Below are 20,500 nucleotides of genomic sequence, written 5' to 3' on the forward strand. Positions count from 1 at the left end.
TGGTAACCTTGAGCTAGCAAAAACAAGGCAGATAAGGAATGAAAAATAGAAAACAAGGAGAAAAACAGCTGAAGGTAGATTCTAGACTGAACCTATAGTAACCTTTCACTCATTCATGGTCATTAACATATTAAAAACACACCCATCAAAATGCTAATAGTATTTGGTGGCCCACCCCACCTGTCCACTGTATTGCACAAACTCAGTATATTAGGTGAGCAGAAAAAGCCAATTAAAAGTAGCCAGAGAGATAGTTTCACAAGTTTGCTGTGAATAAATAATGTTGATTCAATCCAGAGGTATGCTTGCTTTGTGAAAGATTACCAAGCACCTGATTCTGCAGTTATATAATTAATTATTTAATTAAAAGACTTTGGTGTGGATTCTGACTCTGTGTTTATTGGAGGGGTGTACTGGGCAGGAACCTACAGATAACACATCTAAACAGTAATTCTATTGCCTTTCTTATTCAGATTACAGCAATAGCTTTAGGGCATTCTTGGCTATATTTATGTCAGATGTAGCTTCTTATAGGCAACCCCTAGGGAATGTAAGCAACCAGGAGTAAAGTGACCAGGACAGGCTAAAAGGGCATGGCACAGCATCTTACTCAGAAGTTTGTACTGGAGAGTACAGGTAGGGCACTGAAGCATGGCCAGCTTGACCAGCAGAAGGTCACAGCTCACCACCCACTACAATTGGTGCAGCTTCCCAACATACCGCTTCCCAAGTGTCAGGCTGCAAGGTGTGCCCTACTTTTACACCAGTACAGTGTGGTAGTAGTGAGCATACCTGTGGGAGGTGTACCCAGGTGGAGGCATGCTTCATCTTAATGACACAGATCCAGGAGGAGGTGAATAGTTTGAGGAGTATCAGGGAGTGACAGATGGAAATAGACTACTGGAATTGCTCCCTACCTTTCCTGAGACAGGCCCAACAGGCTGAAGAAGTACACAATATGGAGGATTCCCTGTCCTCTCTCCACCCAGCTGCACGCAGTGACCTAATGGGTAATGGTGAAAAGTTCCTGCCTGGTGCAACAGGTGCATCTCCTTAGTGACCACCCAACCTTCCCAGGTGCCCTTGTGCAATACATAGTAAGTGCTCTGCAAGTGGAACTGAACAATATTTAGGAGTATGGTTCATCTGGCTTGGAGGTGTCACCAAGGTTAAGTTGGCCTGTGCCCTGCATTGACACAGTTCCCACCAAACAAAAAAAATAGGCCATTATCATAGGAAACTCCCCTCTGAAGGGAACAGAAGACAATATGCAGCCTAGACCCACATCATAGGGAAGTCTGCTACCTCCCTGGGGCCTGGGTTAGAGATGTGAAGAGAAAGCTCCATTCCCTGGCACAATCCTCAGATTATTACCCATTATTGATTTTTCAGGTAGGCAATGGTGAAGTTCCACCAAGAAGTCTGAGGGCAATCAAGAGAGACTTCAGGGCCTTGGGACAACTAGTTCAGAGATCAGGAGCACAAGTAGTGTTTTCCTCTATCCCTCCAGTTGCAGGGAATGATGAGGGGACAAGTAGGAAGAGCCAGCATATCCATACCTGGCTCTGAGCCTGTTGTGACCAGCAGATTTTTATTTGTTTTTTTGTCTGTTTTTTTTTGTTGTTCATAGATCATTTTACATGACACCAGGCTTGCTGGCATTGATGGTGTTCACATGTCTCAAAAGGGGAAAAAGATCTTTTCTCAGAAATTAGCAGGGCTCAATGAAAGAGCTTTAAAATGGATTTGAAGGGTGAAAGGGATAAAACTAGGCTTGCTAGAAATAAGCCTAGGGGCAGTATGCCAATGTTTGTGGGATAGTGGACTAGCAAGATCACTTGGTTTGCCAGTTCAGTAGAGGTAGGAGAGCCATGCAACAGCAAAGGCACAAGGGATATTGATGGGTTAGAAATCATGGAAGTGCCTGAGAATGGTCACATAGCAATTAGAGCTTTTGCCCCCCAGAAGGTGACAGAATAACTAGCCCAACTGAAGTGCATCTACACCAATGCACATAGTGTGGGCAACAAGCAGGAGGAGCTGGATGTCATTTCGCAGCAGGAAAACTATGACATAGTTGCTATCACAGAAACATAGTGGGATGACTCACATGACTGGAGTTCTGCAGTGGATGGCTATAAACTCTTCAGAAGGGATAGGATAGGAAGGTGGGGTGGTGGGGTGGCTGTGTTTGTTAGGGAGTGTTTTAATTTTCTAGAGCTTAATAATGGCTACAACAGGGTTGAGAGTTTATGGGTAAGAATCAGGGGAAAGGCCAACAAGGAAGATGTCTTGGTGGGAGTCTCTTACAGACCACCCAACCAGGATAAAGAGGCAGATGAAGTATTCTATAAACAGCTTGGAGAGGTCTCACTATATCTTGCCCTTGTTCTTGTGGGGAACTTCAACTTACCAGATGTCTTCTGGAAATACAATGCAACAGAAAGTCTTTAGTAATAAAACCAGTTGTTCTCTGGGTAACCAGCCCTCTGAGCTGGTAGATAGGGATAGGGAGCAGAACAAAGCTCTCATAATCCAAGAGAAAATAGTGACCTGCTACACCACTTAGATGTGCACAAGTCTATGGGGGCAGATTGGATCTGTACAAGGGTAATGAAGGAGCTGGCTGAAGTGCTCACCAAGACAATTTTCCATCATTTATCAGTAGTCCTGGAGATATATCAGGGGAGGTGCCAGTTGACTTGCAGCTAGCAGATGTGAATCTACAGGAAAGGCTGGAAGGAGGACCCAGGCAACTACAGGCCTATCAGTCTGACCAGGGAAGGTTATGGAGCAGACTGTCTTGAATGTCATCACACAGCACATACGGGACAACCATGTGATCAGGCCCAGTCAGCATGGGTTTATGAAAGTCAGGTCCTGCTTGATTAACCTGATCTCTTTCTATGACAAGATGACATGTTTAGTGGATGAGGGAAAGGCTGTGCATGTTGTCTACCTAGACTTTAGTAAAACCTTTGACACTGTTTCCCACATCATTCTTCTGGAGAACCTGGCTGCTCATGGCTTGGATGGGCATACACTTCGTTGGGTTAAAAACTGGCTGGGTGGTTGGGCCCAAAGACTTGTGGTGAATGAAGTTAAATCCAGTTTGAGGCTGGTCAGAAGTGGTCTCCCCCAGGACTCAGTACTGGGGCCAGTTCTCTTCAATATCTTTATCAATGATCTGGATGAGGGGATCAAGTGCACCCTCAGTAAGTTTGCAGATGAAACCAAGTTAGGAGGGAGTGTTGATCTGCTTGAGTGTAGGAAGGCTCTACAAAGGGGTCTGGACCGATGGGCTGAGGCCAAGAGTACAAGATTCAACAAGTCTAAGTGACAGGTCTAGCACTTGGGGCACAACAACACCATCCAGTGCTAAAGACAGGGGGAAGACTGGCTGGAAAGCTAACCAGTGGACCTGGGGATATTGGTCAATAGGTTGCTGAATATGAGCCAACATTGTGCTCAGATGGCCAAGAAGGCCAACAACATCCTGGCTTCTCTCAGAAATACAGTGGTGAGCAGGACTAGGGAAGTGGTTGTCTCCCTGTACTTGCATACTGCATTCAGACGTGGGCCTCTCACTTAGAGGAAGGACACTGAGGTCTTGGAGCATGTCCAAGGAAGGGCAACAAAACTGGTGAAGGGTCTAGAGAACAAGTCTTATGATGAGAAATTAAGGGAACTGGGATTATTTAGCCTAGGGGAAAAAAAAAAAAAAAGGAGGGTAAGGGGAGACTTTATCGCTCTCTACAACTATCTCAACAGAGGTTGTAATGGGATGGGTGTCAATTTCTTCACCCAAGCAACAAGTGATAGAACAAGAGAAAATGGCCTCAAGTTGCACCAGAGGAGGTTTAGATTTGATAAATTGGATGAACTGGGTAGTTTCAGGGAAGTGGTGGAGTCCCTGGGGGTGTTTAAGAAAAAGTTGGACTTGGTGCTCTTGGTGCTTAGGGACATCGTTTATTGGGTGACATTAGTTGTAGGGTGATGGTTGGAACAGATGATCTTTGAGGACTTTTCCAACCTCAATGATTCTATGATTATATGATATTAGGAAAAAAATTCTTCACTGAAGGGGTTGTGAGGCATTGGAACTGTCTGCTCAGGAAAGTAATTGATTCACCCCCTCTGGAGCTATACAAAAGATATGTAAATGTGCTGCTTAGGGAAATGGTTTAGTGGTAAACTTGGCAGTCTACTTATAGATCATCAAAAATGCAATGCAGTTTTGTCTAATGTGTTCCTCCATTTTCTCACATAATTAGTTCTATTTCTAGTTTAAGAGTGATTATTATGACAGAAATGAGGCTATGTCATCAATTCCTTCAATCCCTTTAGCTTTCCATTGGTCTAGATTTTGTGCTGTCACCTAATAACTCTCTTTTTTTTTTTTGTGTCTGCCCATTTGTCTGTATTCAAAACACTTACTATCACACACAAATTAATTTAAAACTTGGTTGCTTCTTTGCAGGTGAAGACTTGCAGAAATTCTAGAAGAATTTACTAAATCAGCATTGATTTTCTTACACTTTAAAATATTACTTTGATCCATTGTTAACTCTATGCAAAGACCACCACCATGTTGGGTGTGAAGCCTATGATAAATTGACTAGGAAGAAGCTGTGTCTTTTTTTTTTATTTATTTATTTTTTATTATTAATATGATTCAAATAAGTTTATTAGTGTGGCTTCATGTGGAGTCCTTTCTCAGGCACCATTGCACTATTTAATGAACTCAGGTGCACTGCTTTCCAGGCAACAAAACCTTCCCTGTATTTAATGCACATGGGATTCAGATTTGTGGTGCAGTCCTAAACAGATTTGAGAAGAACATAGTTTAAGGGCATTTGTTCACTTTCTTCTCAGTTGTTTATAGTTCTCTTATCTAGATTTATGTTTAATGCCTGTTAAGGAAGGTAATGAAACTGAACCATGCCTGTTTCATCAGACTTGTAACTTATAACTAATCATGACAACAGTGATTTAGGTGTCCCCAAAAAAGGAACAAAACACCAGTGTGTGTATTTCTATTTCAGTAAAATTTTTTAAAATATTTCTTCATGAGAACACGCTCAAGGCTACCTTCTTGTGAATGAAGTGTGTAGACTTTAATGCAAGCCAAATGTCATTGTGAAAATTATTATTGTTATTCCAGAATAGCTATTATGGGACTGGGACTTAAACTATGTCCACTGACAATATTTTCTCCCCAGACTGAAGCAAGGTAAAAAAAGAAGAAAAAAAAAAAAAAAAAAAGGAAAGAAAAAATTTTAGTTTACTTCACACCAGTAAGTGGGATGTGGTATGAAGGAAGTATGAAATTAGTATCCATTAAGACAATTATAGCAGCCTAGAAGCTCCTACCAAGACTGATTATTGCCCTGTATACTTTAAGAACGTAGGAAGAGATTAAATAAGAAACTCTTTTCTGTCATACTTTTTGACAACAGATTCTATCCTATGATTCAGTAGAGTACTCTTGACATTCTTACAAAGGCTTTAACATTTCCAAGGGGCTGTTTTTAAAAGTCATTCAGGAAACCCATATTCATATGATGGAAGGTAAAATTACTTCAAAGGTAATTAAAATCTTGTCAAAATCTGAAAATATAATATTTTTATTTTTAATGTCCAATGAGTCATAAGATTCTTCTGGGTGCTAGGTATATAGTACACTCTATTAAGCTTAGATTAGAGGTGATAATTGTAATGCAGCCAGCTACACAGTCCCAGAGTTAGTTCCAAGTACAAAAACTTTGGCAACTAGGGCCAGGGTTGGGTTAAAGAACAACCTACATTCTGAACTATTCAAGACTAGATTTGAGATTTGATTCAGAACAGCAACATTAAGTGTCATGCCCTTGAACTAATAGTAATAGCTGATAAGGAAGCAGGCCAGCAAATCCACTTTCATTCTTCAAACTTTCTGTCTCTTTTCTCCAACTTCTAGGGTCAAGCAAATATTTCTGAAGATCACATATAGTCTCATTTGGTGAACTGTATTTTTTTGTTTGTTTGTTTGGTTGGTTGGTTGGTTGGTTGGTTTTCTCTCTTTCTTTCTTTAGAGGGTGGAAAAAATTAAGACATGCATGCATGCTTGGCTGCCTTGTTTCCTAACTGAGAATTGTTAGCTGTTATGAATCCAAATCACAGAGCAGAGAACCCCCAGATAGGAAATTCTTCCCCAGGGACTAAAAGAATCTCTTGCATATGGTCAAGTCTTTTACTGGCTCTAGATATTACTAAATAAAGAAATATGTTCACAGAATCACAGAATGGCTTGGGTTGGAAGGGACCTTAAAGATCATATAGTTCCAAGCGCCCTGCCATAGACAGGTGTGGTGTAAATGCCTGAAGTAACTAGGAAAATAAAACTAACATTCACATTTTTAAGGAAAAGGTACAGCATTGAAGAGGCTTTCAGGGTAGGGCATAACTGCATTATCTGAGCGTTCCCTAGGCTCCCAACCTTTGATGCTATCGCGCTGGGGAAACTTGGTGTGCTAGCTTTAAGGAACAGCACGGAGCGTAGAGTGGAGTGGAGACACCACGGCTAGGCTCTGTAATCAGATGGGGCCTCGATTGTTCTTGTGCACAAAGCTGCACTTTTTGCCACCCTAAGCCAAAGACCTGTCATGTTTTGACAAATGCTGTACCCTAGTGTACTTTTTGCTCATTATAATATCATTATAATACCAAAACACACCTCCATCCCAAAAGCTACCCGCCTCCAAGGTGCAACCACCCCTCACTGAGCATGCGCTCTGAATTCCTCGGAGCCTATCACTTTAAACGGAGACGGGAAAACTTTACACCAATCATAACTAAGATATGCTTGACTAGAGCCACTCAAGCTCCACCTAAAAGATAGAAAATAATATAAATTGGCCCAAGAGAAAGGGGATGTTAGGGAAGATACCACCATCAGGGGAGATACCATCCCGAGGACAACATCCTTAGGACCTCCTGACTCCTGGGATCAGTCGACGGGCTGAGCCTCTCTTCCCCCCCCATTGGGACGCCTTTGGGTGAGATCTGAATACTTGCTTATAAATCTCTATAGAGTCTTTGATCCTTTTAACGCGTTTATTTCTAGGCTGCGCACCTGTAACACCTGCAACACCTGCAACATCTATAACATCTGTAACATCTATAAACATCTATAACATCTGTAACACCTGTAACACCTACAACACCTATAACACCTGTGTATTTTATGCATACTAGCTTGCTTTTGCAGACAGTCACTATCGCCGGCAATCCAAAAGAACCTGATTATCTGTTGCTGTAATAAACCATACTTGATTGCATTGTGATAACTCTCATTGAGTGCAACGAGGGTGAGGGTGGTTATCCGTGATAGTTCAGTGTTCTGAATCTAACCAGACCCCCAGGCGGTTAATGCATTTTTGGTGAATGTCCGAACGGACCCCCAGATGGTTAATGCGTTTTTGGTGAATGTCTGAACGGACCCCCAGGCCGTTAATGCGTTGATGGTGAATGTCTGACTGGACCCCCAGACGGTTAATGTGGTTTTGGTGAATGTCCGACTGGTTCAGTATCCTGAATCTGACCGGGCCCATAACGGTTAATCAGCTACACCCCTTAACGCGACAACAGGGATGCCACCCACTAGATCAGGTTGCTCAGGACCTCATCTAACCGGGTCTTGAACACCTCCAGGGATGGGCCATCCAAAACCTCTCTGGGCAACTTGTTCCAGTGCCTCGCCACCCTCTGAGTGAAGAATTTTCTCCTAACGTCTACCATAAATCTCCCCGCTTTTAGTTTAAAACCACCCCTCCCCCCCTTGTCCTGTCATTATCTGCCCAGCTCTCTCAGCCTTTCTATATAGGAGATGTGCTCCAGCCCTCTGATCATCTTCGTGGCCCTCCTCTGGACCCATTCTAACAGAACAACATCCTTGTGCTGGGGTCCCCAGACCTGGACTAAGTACTCCAAGTACACAAGGGCAGAGTAGAGGGAGACAATCACCTCCCTTGACCTGCTGGTCACACTTCTTTTGATGCAGCTAGGATGCAGTTGGCCTTCTGGGCTGCAAGCATGGACTGTCGGCTCATGAGCCTGTCTGAATTTAAGAAGAGATTGGACTGTGCACTTAGTCACATGGTCTGAACTTTTGGGTAGACCTGTGCGGTGTCAAGAGTTGGACTTGATGATCCTTAAGGGTCCCTTCCAACTCAGGATATTCTATGATTCTATGATTCTATGTTGAGTTTTTTGTCTGCCAGAACCCCAAAGTCCTTCTCTGCAGGATTTCTGTCAAAGAGATCCTCTCCCAGTCTGTACTCCTGTCTGGGATTGCCCTGACCCAGGTGCAGCACCTTTCACTTGGACTTGTTGAACGTCATTTAGTTCACGTGTGCCCAATTCTCAGTCCTTTCCGGGTCCTTTTGGATGGCATCCCTTCCTTCTGTACTACTCATCTTGGTGTTATCGAGGTCTTCAGAAACAAAGTGATAGAATCTCTTACTCTACGCCCTACCCTCCACTCATGCTCATTCTTTGCAATCTTTGTCCCATTAAATTCTGGTACAGATGAAAGGAAATCAGAGTTAAAGTAGCACATTTGGATTTTCATAGCATTACTAAGTGGAAAGTAGAACTTTACATGTCAGAGTGAATATATACTGATTGTATAATAGTGGCATTTTCATACCTTGCCTGTTTTGGCAGCCATACATGTATATGAATACTTCACATGTATGCCTTTATAAAATTAGAATAATTAATAGCATATAAACTGAATTATCTTAATGTGATTGAAAACACAGACACCTCCTCCCAAGCTATAACATGAACACTACTTTAGCTATGTATTACTATTCTGTTAATGAAGTTTAATCAGTAAGAAATACAGCTGGAGAATTATTCATTACTGCCGATTGTTACTAATTGTCACTAAGGTTTCCTAATTATTCACTTTTGCTGGAAGCTGATTAGTTTCATGTCTTACTTGTTAGTTAGCAGACAAATACATTTTCACTCATATACATCAAGGGGAAGCAAGAAAAATGCTTATTTGCAATCAAAATACAGTTTTGATGGAAGATTTTTTTCTATCAGATATTGCAAAATTTTTGCTGGTTAAAAAAATAAACTCCTGGTGGTGTGTCATGAAGGGGGGAAAGGCTTTGTCAGTTCTCTTCATTTTAATCTTGAAGATAATCTTCTCTTATGCAAATCATAAAACCTTATCTACTGTCTCACCTTGAGTGCATCAGTTACCTGAAGAGGAATTTGCTGTACCAGCGTCTTTGGATCATGCTGCTGTCCTTCATTTCATGTAGCAGTAACCACACTTGATATTTTCCTAATTTCATTTTCTTTTTGCATATGGATTAGTCCCTGTTGAATCAATAGCTGACCACTTAGATAAGTTCAAACTAGCTAACTATTTTAGAATTTTAAGTTCAAAAAAAAATTTAAGTTCATTTTGCAGGCTTTCATGTTCCATTCCATGTTCAGGGTACATCTGTCATAGTGACTTAGCTCAGAGAAAAAATATTTTTGATGAGAAATCTCTGATGACATTTCATTTGCTTTCTACCTTATTTATTTATTTTCTCTCAAAGTGATTTTGGTGCATTCGATCTAAATTCCTCTTGGAGGAAACTATCTGTGTGGATTCTAGAAAGTCCCTCAACATGTGCCTAGTATCTCCACATTACCCGTTTACCTAGCAGTCTCTGGGATCCTCAGGGTATCCCACATACCTCATGTGGTTCTCATGTTACGAAAGCATTAAAGTGCTGCATCTTGTCTTTGTTTTCAGCTGCCAGATCCTCAAAAACCTCCATTTCTGTGTTATTCTGACCAGAGGTCCCTTCCAACCTCAACCATTTTGTGATTCTATATTTAGTTCAAATTTAGTATTCTGAAGGCCATCCTTTTGAGAAAGAGTTCAACAGTCACTGATAGTATCAATACTGCAAACTTATTTCAGTGATCTTGATTAAATATTTGGGCAAGTGGATACTGTTCTTCACTTCAGGGCATGCATAGGAGAGACTTTCTGAGGAGAGGTTTTGTGCTCTGTTATGTATTGCATCCATGGACTCTGTCAATAACTTACGAAGAATTGCACTAAATTCTAAATCATTTTACCCTTCACTACAGTTGTCATAAATAGCTTTATGTGTTGCACTTTCTGCCAACACAACAATTTTAAACTCCAATAAGCATCTGGCTTTGATATTTATTTCTCTTGGCAGATAAGGTAGGGGGATTTGTATTAATATGATGGCTTCCTAAGTTTGAAGAACTGCTATACATTACAAATCACACAGCATGGCTACTGTGTCACTAATAGTACTTTTGCAGGAGCCAGAAGCTGCAGGATAAACTTAATTTAGCTATTGTCAGAAATCTGTCTATTCCTTACCTTCTATGAGCACGTGGTCCAAGTGATCTGCACAGGTGACATGACATGATACTAGACCCATCTTTTGCACTTCATAAAGTAGTACGTTGTAGCTCACATCTGTAGAAGTGCAGTTTCAAAAATATATGTATTATAACATGTTAATTGATGTTAATAGGTTGTCCTATAGGTGTAGCATACTGTACTATCACTTTATACTTGATGTGGCAGAAGATGAGAAATGCTTCTTGGTGATCATAGTTATCCTCTGTCATACTTATTAAGGCTGTCTTGTGTTCTTTGTAGAAATTAAATATGAGAAGTGCCATGGCCAGATGCACACCATCACCCAGAAGCTGCATAGATAAGTAAATAAATTAAACAATTATTTCCTCATCATACCCACTGCCATGGGAGTGTAACAGCAACCAAGCTGTAAGCGTAAGTCAGGGACAGTTTCCTTAATGTTTCATGTTAATGGTTGGCAGCTCAGGCTTCAAAAGGTATTCTAGTGAAAACAGGTGTATGAGTAACTCCATCTAAATTCATCTTGTCTGTGAGGGGCTCATATATGTCAGAAGCTCCAGCAACATGCTACTTCAACCAAGTTTTACTATCGTGTGGTAAGGTATAAAGTGATCAGCTTTCAGTCACCCAGGTGGCTACTTCATAGAAGACAAAGAAGCAATGAATAGAGGTTAATTAGGTCTCTCTTCTACCAGAACTCAAGGGCGCTGTTTGACTTACAGAGAGCAGCAATTTCTGATAGCCTGAGAGCTTGAGTCCACCTCTTTGTTTTCAAAGTCCTGTCAACAAAGTGTCAGGAATTAAGATCTGTGTCATAAGGCTCAGTGCTAACTGTTATTAGCAGCCCTGTTACTAGCCAAAATGATGCGTGACTCAGATGTAAAATTTCTAAGCACATCTTGTCAAATTAAAAAATTAGGTGAACTATACAGTTAATGGAAAACACACACCTGCCACCAAATAAACTAGTCCCAATACAGGAGAATTCTAGATGTCCCTGATCCCCGTTTAGCAGCAGCACCCTCCTAATTCTTTCTGTGAGACCTCTACAACTAACTGTGCCTCTGAAGCCATAGTGATTCAGACACACTCTGCTTGAGAGGCGAGGATCTCTTTTTGTGTTGGAAATCTTATATAATTTTGCCAGATGGCAATCAGATCCACAGACTGTTCTCAGCTGCTGAAGAGCCCATATTCTGTATTACAACACATGCCTGAAAATTGACAAAATATTTTCTATTCATTTGGAGACTGATGTTTTTCAAAATTAACATTTAAAACAGCAGCAAATATGTTTAAGCTACTGGTTCTATCAGCCTTATCTGTTTACATTGTTATAATCAACTACCTGAAAACAAGTTTATAGACTGGTTGCATTCAGATTTGGGTGAAATTTAATATATTTTCATCCTACCTATTTTATCCAAACACTTACAGATTTTAAAATCTCCTAACTTTTTAACAAAATACTTTAATGACTTTTTCCTTTTAGAGCCTCTTAAACTACTTATTCAAATATCTCGTGTTGCATGTTTAAATACAGAATTAAAAGTACTGAGAAATAAAAATAAAAAGATAAAACTGTGTCTTTATGTATTTACCCAGTTCAATGTGTGCCAAGAAGCCTTTTCAATTCAGGTTCACTTCATTTGTTGTAATTATTTTCCTCTCTTCTCTTCTTTCCTCCTCTCCATTCCCCTCTGAACCACCCCTTAAAGGACTTTTACAGTCTCTTCCATGGTTCTACCAGATGGGGATCAATAAAATTTAGAGAATTACAGCTCTGGACCAAACATCTGTGCAAGAAATCAGTCTCTGTTTGAAAGTGAATTAAATCTATGCATTAAGAAGTAGTTCTGAGGCAATGATACATCCACCATAAACTTCTACAGGTATTCTTAGAAAAATGGAAGAATCAAAAAAAAAAAAGTTGTCATTCTGATTGGAGACTGGGAAGAAAGTGAAGCAGGGGCAGATTATCAAGAAATAATGAGTGCAGTAAGCATTAACATTCTACATTTTCTTTAGTGTAATAGCTCAGGGTGTCATTCAACCCTTACCTAGTACAGGCATATATGAACATTAGAGGAGGGTTCTCTATAAGTGGTTGTCCATGTGTATGAATTTCAGTTTTGTCTCCTAGACACTTCTCTTTTAATCACAACTGTCATATTTGCAGTATTAAATATGGATGAGAGTCTGTATAGATTTAAAAACAAACAAAAAATTTATTGAGTACTTAGGGAATTTTTTTTCTCCTTTGCAAAAAAGTCCTTTGTTAATCTTATTTTTATAGTTTCATTTTTAAACACCTTATCATAGTAATGCTAGACAGTTTAACTCATGGGTATTCTCAGCGATTGCAGCCCATTAAAGAAAGTGTACAAGATTGACTGTCAAGGAATACCTTTAAAGACAATACAAAGCATTGGTACTCTTTACATTTGTTTGAGAGGGGGGACAAATTATATTTGTTTTCATCTATATCACTAGCTGTTCAATGGAATGTGAAAATTTATTCATTTTAACATGATCAAATTGATTACAGAAAAATGAGATATTGCATAACATTATACAAATTTTGTTGTTATATAGGAAGAGAAATCACAGGGGAAACAAACAAACAAACCACCAAAAGAACATTAGTTTCTTTGAAAGCTACTTTTTTAGATTTCAGCCCCAACTGAATAGTAATATTTAATAAACACAATAGCACAATAGTTATGAATGTCCAAAAGAAGACTAATATAAAAGTATTTGGATAAATGAATGTAAACAGGTTCAATTATATTCTCCTTAATAATCCTTATACTCCTACCTAGTTTTGGTCTTCAGTTACTCTAATTATTTCTCTGCTTTATCACTACTGAACATACATCTGAAATTTATTTTCTGATGTAATTAAAGACAAGAAAAAGGCAGTGGAACTGTAGAATAGGACTTCAAGTCATGCCTTCCAAATTCTAATTCCTATCATTGATTTTAAATTTGAACATCTGATTAAAAACCCACCTGAGTAATCTAAAAGCTTTTCATCAGCTTTAGCTGCAGAGGTTGCTTTATGCATACAGATTCCCAAAATTGGGAATGTTATAGTAATTCTGTAAAAGATCCAAGACAAAAAATAAGGAAGAAAAAATGATGACAAAGGAAAATAAAATTATGATAAACTACATTCTTGAAAGCAATGCCATAATAAGAATGAAAAAAAAAAAAAAAGAACAAATACAAAAACTGCAGCCAAACTGCAACCAAACTATTAAAGCATCACTTGACTCTGCAATGTTGATTCACTCTTTCCTTCTTCTAATTTATTTGTCCTTTTAATCACATTTTCATTATCTCCTCCCCCCCCTCCCTCCCCACTCCATTTTATTCAATTCTTGTGGGTTTTTTTTGGTAGTTTTCTTTTTCAGCAAAGATGAACTCTAGCTCTTCTATATTTTACCATTCTTACCATGTTCTGTTCCGAGGCGATCGGCTCCGGGGCAGACGCGTTCTGCAGCGGAGCGGGGGATCGGGCCAGGCAGGGCTAATTTTTCCGGCATCGAGCCTACTTGAGGGAGCCACCAGGACCCGGCAGCCCTCGTGAGGGAGGCTGACGAGGCGAAGGCGGAGCCAGCAGCGTCCCCTCCCCAGACGTTCAAAAGCTGCCCCTAGGGAGCGCGAGCGACCAGGAGCGCGGCGAACAGGGCGTGGCGCGTCAGAAGGGAGTGGCGCGTCAGTTCGCGCAGGCAGGGCAGAGCGCTCCCCCTGCCCACACGAACACCTCCTTAACAGCAGCCGTTAGCTAGGTGATAATGGTCTCCACCAGGCACGGTGCGCTTTCCAGGAAGTCGGTACACACCCAGACCGACTACCCATTAAAAAATGCCGCAGTTCAGGTCACCGGATGCAAGGAGTGTCTGAGCCTGTTGCTACCACCTGCGGGGGGCAGAGAGACTGTGTGCGTGAGGTGCGAGCAGGTGGATGACCTGGTCCGCATGGTGGCAGAGCTCAAGGAGGAGGTGGAGAGGTTGAGGGCCATCAGGGAGTGTGAGCGAGAGATAGACTTGTGGAGTAACTCCCTGCAGGGCCTCAAGGGGAGGTACCGAGGTGAGACTCCTCAAATGGGGGTGGACCCCTGCCCTGTAGCCATCGGGCAGAGGGAGGGGATCTGGGAGTTCAGGAGGAATGGAAACAGGTCCCTGCTCGACATCGCAGGCGATGCCCTCCCCTTCCGGCCCCACCTTCCCAGGTGCCCTTACGCAACAGGTTTGAGGCCCTAGAGATTGAGAGGCCGGTGGGTGAGGAAGAGGTAGCAAGTGTTCCCAGGAGGATGCCTAGGGCGAGGAGGTCGACTCCACGCCTCAGGACTGCCTCCACCAAGAAAGACAATAGAGGGTTATTGTTGTTGGAGACTCGATTCTTCAGGGAACAGAGGGCCCTATTTGTCGGCCTGACCCTACCCGTAGGGAAGTCTGCTGCCTCCCTGGGGCCAGGGTCAGGGACGTTGCCAGGAAGCTTCCCAACCTGGTACGCCCCTCTGACTATTACCATCTTTTGATAGTCCAGGCGGGCAGTGACACCATTGAAGAGAGAAGCCTGAAGGCTATCAAAAGAGACTTTAGGGGGCTGGGTCAGTTAGTGGATGGAGCGGGAGTGCAGGTGGTGTTTTTGTCCATCCCTATGTTGGCAGGGAGGGGTTCAGAGAGGACACGGAAAGCCCACCTGTTAAACACGTGGCTCCGGGGCTGGTGCCAATGCAGAAATCTTGGGTTTTTTGATCACGGGGCACTTTACTCAGCACCTGGCCTGATGGCCACAGACGGGTCCCTATCTTTTAGGGGAAAAAGGATCCTGGGCCAGGAGCTGGCAGGGCTCATTGAGAGGGCTTTAAACTAGGTAGGAAGGGGGATGGGGCTGAAGCTAGGATTATTGGGGCTGTGCCAGGGGGAACAATGGCAAGGCCGGAGGATAAGGCAATGGCCCAGCTGAAGTGCATCTACACCAATGCACGCAGCATGGGTAACAAACAGGAGGATCTGGAAGCCATCGTGCAGCAGGCAGGCTACGACTTGGTTGCCATCACGGAGACGTGGTGGGACCAGTCTCATGTCTGGAGTACTGCAATGCCTGGCTATAAGCTCTTTAGAAGGGACAGGCAGCACAGAAGGTGTAGTGGAGTGGCTCTCTATATTAGAAAGTCTTTCGAGGTTGTAGAACTCGAGGCTGGGAATGACAAGGTCGAGTCCCTTTGGGTTAGGATCGGCAGGGACAACAAGGCTAGTGTCCTGGTCGGGGTCTGCTATAGACCGCCAAACCAGGATGAGGAGACGGATGAGGAGTTCTACAGGCAGCTGACAGAAGTTGCAAAATCGTCAGCTCTTGTACTCGTGGGGGACTTCAACTTCCCTGACATATCCTGGAAGCACAACACAGCCCTGAGAAAGCAGTCTAGGAGGTTTCTGGAGAGCGTGGAAGATAGCTTCCTGATGCAGCTGGTTAGTGAACCTACCAGGGGTGGTGCCCCGCTAGACCTTCTCTTCACAAACAGAGAAGGACTGGCGGAGGATGTGATTGTCAGGAGCTGGCTTGGGCAGAGTGACCACGCAATGGTGGAGTTCACTATTCTTGGCGAGGCCAGGAAGGGGACCAGTAAAACTGTTGTATTGGACTTCCGGAGGGCTGACTTTGAGCTGCTCAGGACACTGGTTGGTGGAGTCCTTTGGGAGGCAGTTCTGAAGGGCAGAGGGGTCCAGGAAGGCTGGGCGCTCTTCAAGAGGGAAATCTTAATGGCGCAGGAAAGGTCTGTCCCCACGTGCCCAAAGACGAGCTGGCGGGGAAGAAGACCAGCCTGGCTCAACAGAGAATTGTGGCTTGATCTTAGGAGAAAAAAGAGGGTTTATAATCTTTGGAAAAGTGAGCAGGCCACTAAGGAGGACTTTAAGGATGTAGCGAGGCTGTGCAGGGACAAAATTAGGAAGGCCAAAGCTCATCTGGAGCTCAATCTGGCTACTGCCGTTAAAGATAACAAAAAACGTTTCTATAAATACATCAACACAAAAAGTAGGACTAAGGAGAATCTCCATCCTTTACTGGATGCAGGGGGAAACCTAGTTACAAAAGATGAAGAAAAGGCGGAGGTGCTTAATGCCTTCTCTGCCTCAGTCTTTAGCGGGAATACCGGATGTTCTCTGGATACTCAGTACCCTGAGCTGGTGGAAGGGGATGGGGAGCAGGATGTGGCCCTCACTATCCATGAAGAACTGGTTGGTGACCTGCTACGGCACTTGGATGTGCACAAGTCGATGGGGCCGGATGGGATCCACCCAAGGGTACTGAGAGAACTGGCAGAGGAGCTGGCCAAGCCACTGTCCATCATTTATCAGCAGTCCTGGCTATCGGGGGAGGTCCCAGTTGACTGGCGGCTAGCAAACGTGACGCCAATCTACAAGAAGGGCCGGAAGGCAGACCCAGGAAACTACAGGACTGTCAGTTTGACCTCAGTGCCAGGGAAGCTCATGGAGCAGGTCCTCCTGAGAGTCATCACGCAGCATTTTCAGGGCAAGCAGGCGATCAGGCCCAGTCAGCATGGGTTTATGAAAGGCAGATCCTGCTTCACGAACCTGATCTCCTTCTATGACAAAGTGACGCGCTGGGTGGATGAGGGAAAGGCTGTGGATGTGGTCTACCTTGACTTCAGCAAGGCTTTTGACACCGTCTCCCACAGCATTCTCCTCAAGAAACTGGCTGCTCTTGGCCTTGACTGGCGCACGCTTCGTTGGGTTAGAAACTGGCTGGATAGCCGGGCCCAAAGAGTCGTGGTAAATGGAGCCAAGTCCAGTTGGAGGCCAGTCACTAGTGGCGTCCCCCAGGGCTTGGTGCTGGGGCCGGTCCTCTTTAATATTTTCATCAATGATCTGGACGAGGGGATTGAGTGCACCCTCAGTAAGTTTGCAGATGACACCAAGTTAGGTGCATGTGTCGATCTGCTTGAGGGTAGGAAAGCTCTGCAGGAGGATCTGGATAGGCTGCACCGATGGGCTGAGGTCAACTGCATGAAGTTCAACAAGGCCAAGTGCCGGGTCCTGCACCTGGGGCGCAATAACCCCAAGCAGAGCTACAGGCTGGGAGAGGAATGGTTGGAGAGCTGCCAGGCAGAGAAGGACCTGGGAGTGATGGTGGATAGTCGGCTGAATATGAGCCAGCAGTGTGCTCAGGTGGCCAAGAAGGCCAACGGCATCCTGGCTTGTATCAGGAACCAGTGTGACCAGCAGGGCTAGGGAGGTGATCGTCTCCCTGTACTCAGCTCTGGTGAGGCCGCACCTCGAGTACTGTGTTCAGGTTTGGGCCCCTCGCTACAAGAAGGATATCAAGGTGCTTGAGCGAGTGCAGAGAAGGGCGACAAAGCTGGTGAGGGGCCTGGAGAACAAGTCCTACGAGGAGCGGCTGAGGGAGCTGGGCTTGTTCAGCCTGGAGAAGAGGAGGCTCAGGGGCGACCTTATCGCTCTCTACAGGTACCTCAAGGGAGGCTGTAGTGAGGTGGGGGATTGGTCTATTCTCCCACGTGCCTGGTGACAGGATGAGGGGGAATGGGCTTAAGTTGAGCCAGGGGAGTTTTAGGTTAGATGTTAGGAAGATCTTCTTTACCGAAAGGGTTGTTGGACACTGGAACAGGCTGCCCAGGGAAGTGGTGGAGTCACCATCCCTGGAAGTCTTTAAAAGACGTTTAGATGTAGAGCTTAGGGATATGGTTTAGTGGGGACTGCTAGCGTTAGGTCAGAGGTTGGACTCGATGATCTTGAGGTCTCTTCCAACCTAGAAATTCTGTGTTTCCTCTTCCAAATACTTATCCCGATTTAGTAATATCTGTTTATCCACATATGAGGTAGGCAATTAGGAAGTGGAAGTACAATGTCAGATTTAAAAAGATTATAAGCACCAAGTACTTTATTTTCCCCATCTAGTTATAAATTCTCTATTTTATATATATGTATTTTGTCTCACACTCTTCCTCTGAACATTATCAAATCCTTACAGGTTAAAATTCTGGTAATATGGAAGTTACTGAGTTCTGCTATTGGGTTCTATGAATTGTAATTTTATCTACAGATTTTCAGCAGGTTTATTTCCCATAGTATTGCCTGAGGACAATAGTTTGTTTCTCTTAAAAAACTTAATAGACAACCTTAGAAATAAATCCTGCCATGACTTTGAGGCTTCGGAAAATACTCTAACAAATTTTTTCTCCTTTTAAACACAATATTATCAACATTACCAAAACCACTTCTGTGTCTTTCCATGTAGCTCATTTTTTTTGTTTGTTTGTTTTGTTTTGTTTTGTTTATTAATAGATCCTACATGCCTAATTTGACAGTATGCCATTGGGGTCTGTGTACACTCAAAGACAGACAAATCATAGGAACCCAAAAAGCATAGCTCTGGGAGCTTGTATACTTTAACTTCTTGGGAGCTTTATTCAGCAACATAATGTAATACCTTAGAACTTGAGTTGAAATGATATTTCAGGTAGAAATAGGTCTAGTACATTAACTGTTAAAGCCGATAGTGTTGCTATAATAAATATGCATACAATGCTTGAATCAGAACAGAACTCAAAATACATCTTTCCATCAAACCTCACTCAGTGAAACTACCTGTATAAGAGTACTTGCTTAAAATAAATAAATAAAATATTGGGTTAACGTTATAAAGGAGTAAGATAATATTAGAAAACTACCTCAAAATTAAAAGAAAATAGTTAAATCAATATACTTGCTGAAAAATTGATTCTGCTCCAATTTACATAGAATCCTACACAGAATCCTGAAATGTCTTAGATGAAATCTTTGTACACTACAGTAGTGTTATAAATGAAGATACAACTCAATCTGAATTTAGTAATATTTATAAAAGGCAAGTAAAGAGCTGGGTGTGTGGGGAGTCCACGCTCTACCAACATGCACACAAACGTTGAACTTTCTAAATATACAGAACATTGCTTTTATATATTAAACCTGAGTATGCCTATACATATGTACAATCAGAAAAGGTATCAATTGAAATATAAACATGGCAAAGTTCTAAAAGGCAAGTGTTTAACAAACAATCCTTTAACTCTATTACTATTAATGTCCACGACTGGGGGGGCATAGTTGGAGTTGGTAATCCAGATGAAGTGCTCCCATGTCTTCCATGACTTCATTACTTTTTCTCAGATCATATAGAAGTCTCTATTTTCCATTCATTTTCTTGATTACATACAACGGAGAATTCCAGGGCTAGTCGTGGGAACAATATGTCCTCGCTTTAAGCTGTTAAGCAACTCGGCCTTCAGGTCCTATGTATCCCATTCTTCCTGGATCGAAGGGAAACAGATCTGGCTCCTTTTCAAGGCCAAATAGGGCCTGGATCAAAAGGCACGTCCAGGTCACCAGGACAGGAACAGGTCACAGGGTAGAACAGCAAAGGCCTGCGATGGCAGTAGCGGTGGGGGAGCCAATGGTGTAGCAGAAGGATCGGTGGATGAGCCCACAGCTCGCAAAACCACACGTTTCTGATTGTGGCCCCACTTGGCTGTTTAAGGCCTCAAAGACTGCTTGCCAGGTGCTGAGCAATCCTGCCACAACCTTGTCGGTTTTTAATTGCAGAGTCCCACACCTTGACCTCAATTTGGTCCCATGTTTCAGGGTCATTAATAAGGGGAATAAGCTGTAAGGTTACCAGGACAGTCTTTGTTCCTAAGGATGTATGATTCCCCATAATGTGCAACTGCTTAATGTCGGCCAGCGAGAGGCAGTTGTGTGCACAGGTCCGCTTCTCTCAGCTTGATCTTCTTTCCACCTCTGGTGCGCCTATTTCCAGCAACTTTCTGTACGAGCTTCTTTGAGCAGTTTGCTGAGTTTGGCCAAATCTATCTTCATGAGGTGATCAATGTGCCTGTTCCTGTCCTGGTCCCTGTTCTGCTAGCCTGTCCCCATTCATTCCTTTTTTCTACTTCTTTATTGATGACATAATTTCATCATGTTGCCGTTTTTATCTTGAGGACAGGCTCCCCTCTTATACCCTTCACCCCACAGCAGTCCTTTTCAAACAACT

The 20,500-nt window shown here is 42.9% G+C and overlaps 1 long non-coding RNA gene across 1 annotated transcript in view; it reads right to left on the bottom strand.

Moving 5' to 3' along the window:
• LOC311429901 overlaps positions 1–13,968 on the bottom strand; it is a 29,137-nt gene extending 15,169 nt beyond the window's left edge. Inside the window, exons 1-2 of the long non-coding RNA XR_014688458.1 lie at positions 13,878–13,968; positions 10,415–10,513 (exon numbers count right to left, since the gene is read on the bottom strand). This is a non-coding gene — a long non-coding RNA (uncharacterized lncRNA). The remainder of the gene's footprint in view (positions 1–10,414; positions 10,514–13,877) is intronic.
• Between the last annotated feature and the right edge of the window lie 6,532 nt (positions 13,969–20,500).

This window comes from Aythya ferina, assembly GCF_964211825.1.
Source record: "Aythya ferina genome assembly, chromosome: 1".
NCBI classification, from domain to species: Eukaryota; Metazoa; Chordata; class Aves; order Anseriformes; family Anatidae; genus Aythya; species Aythya ferina.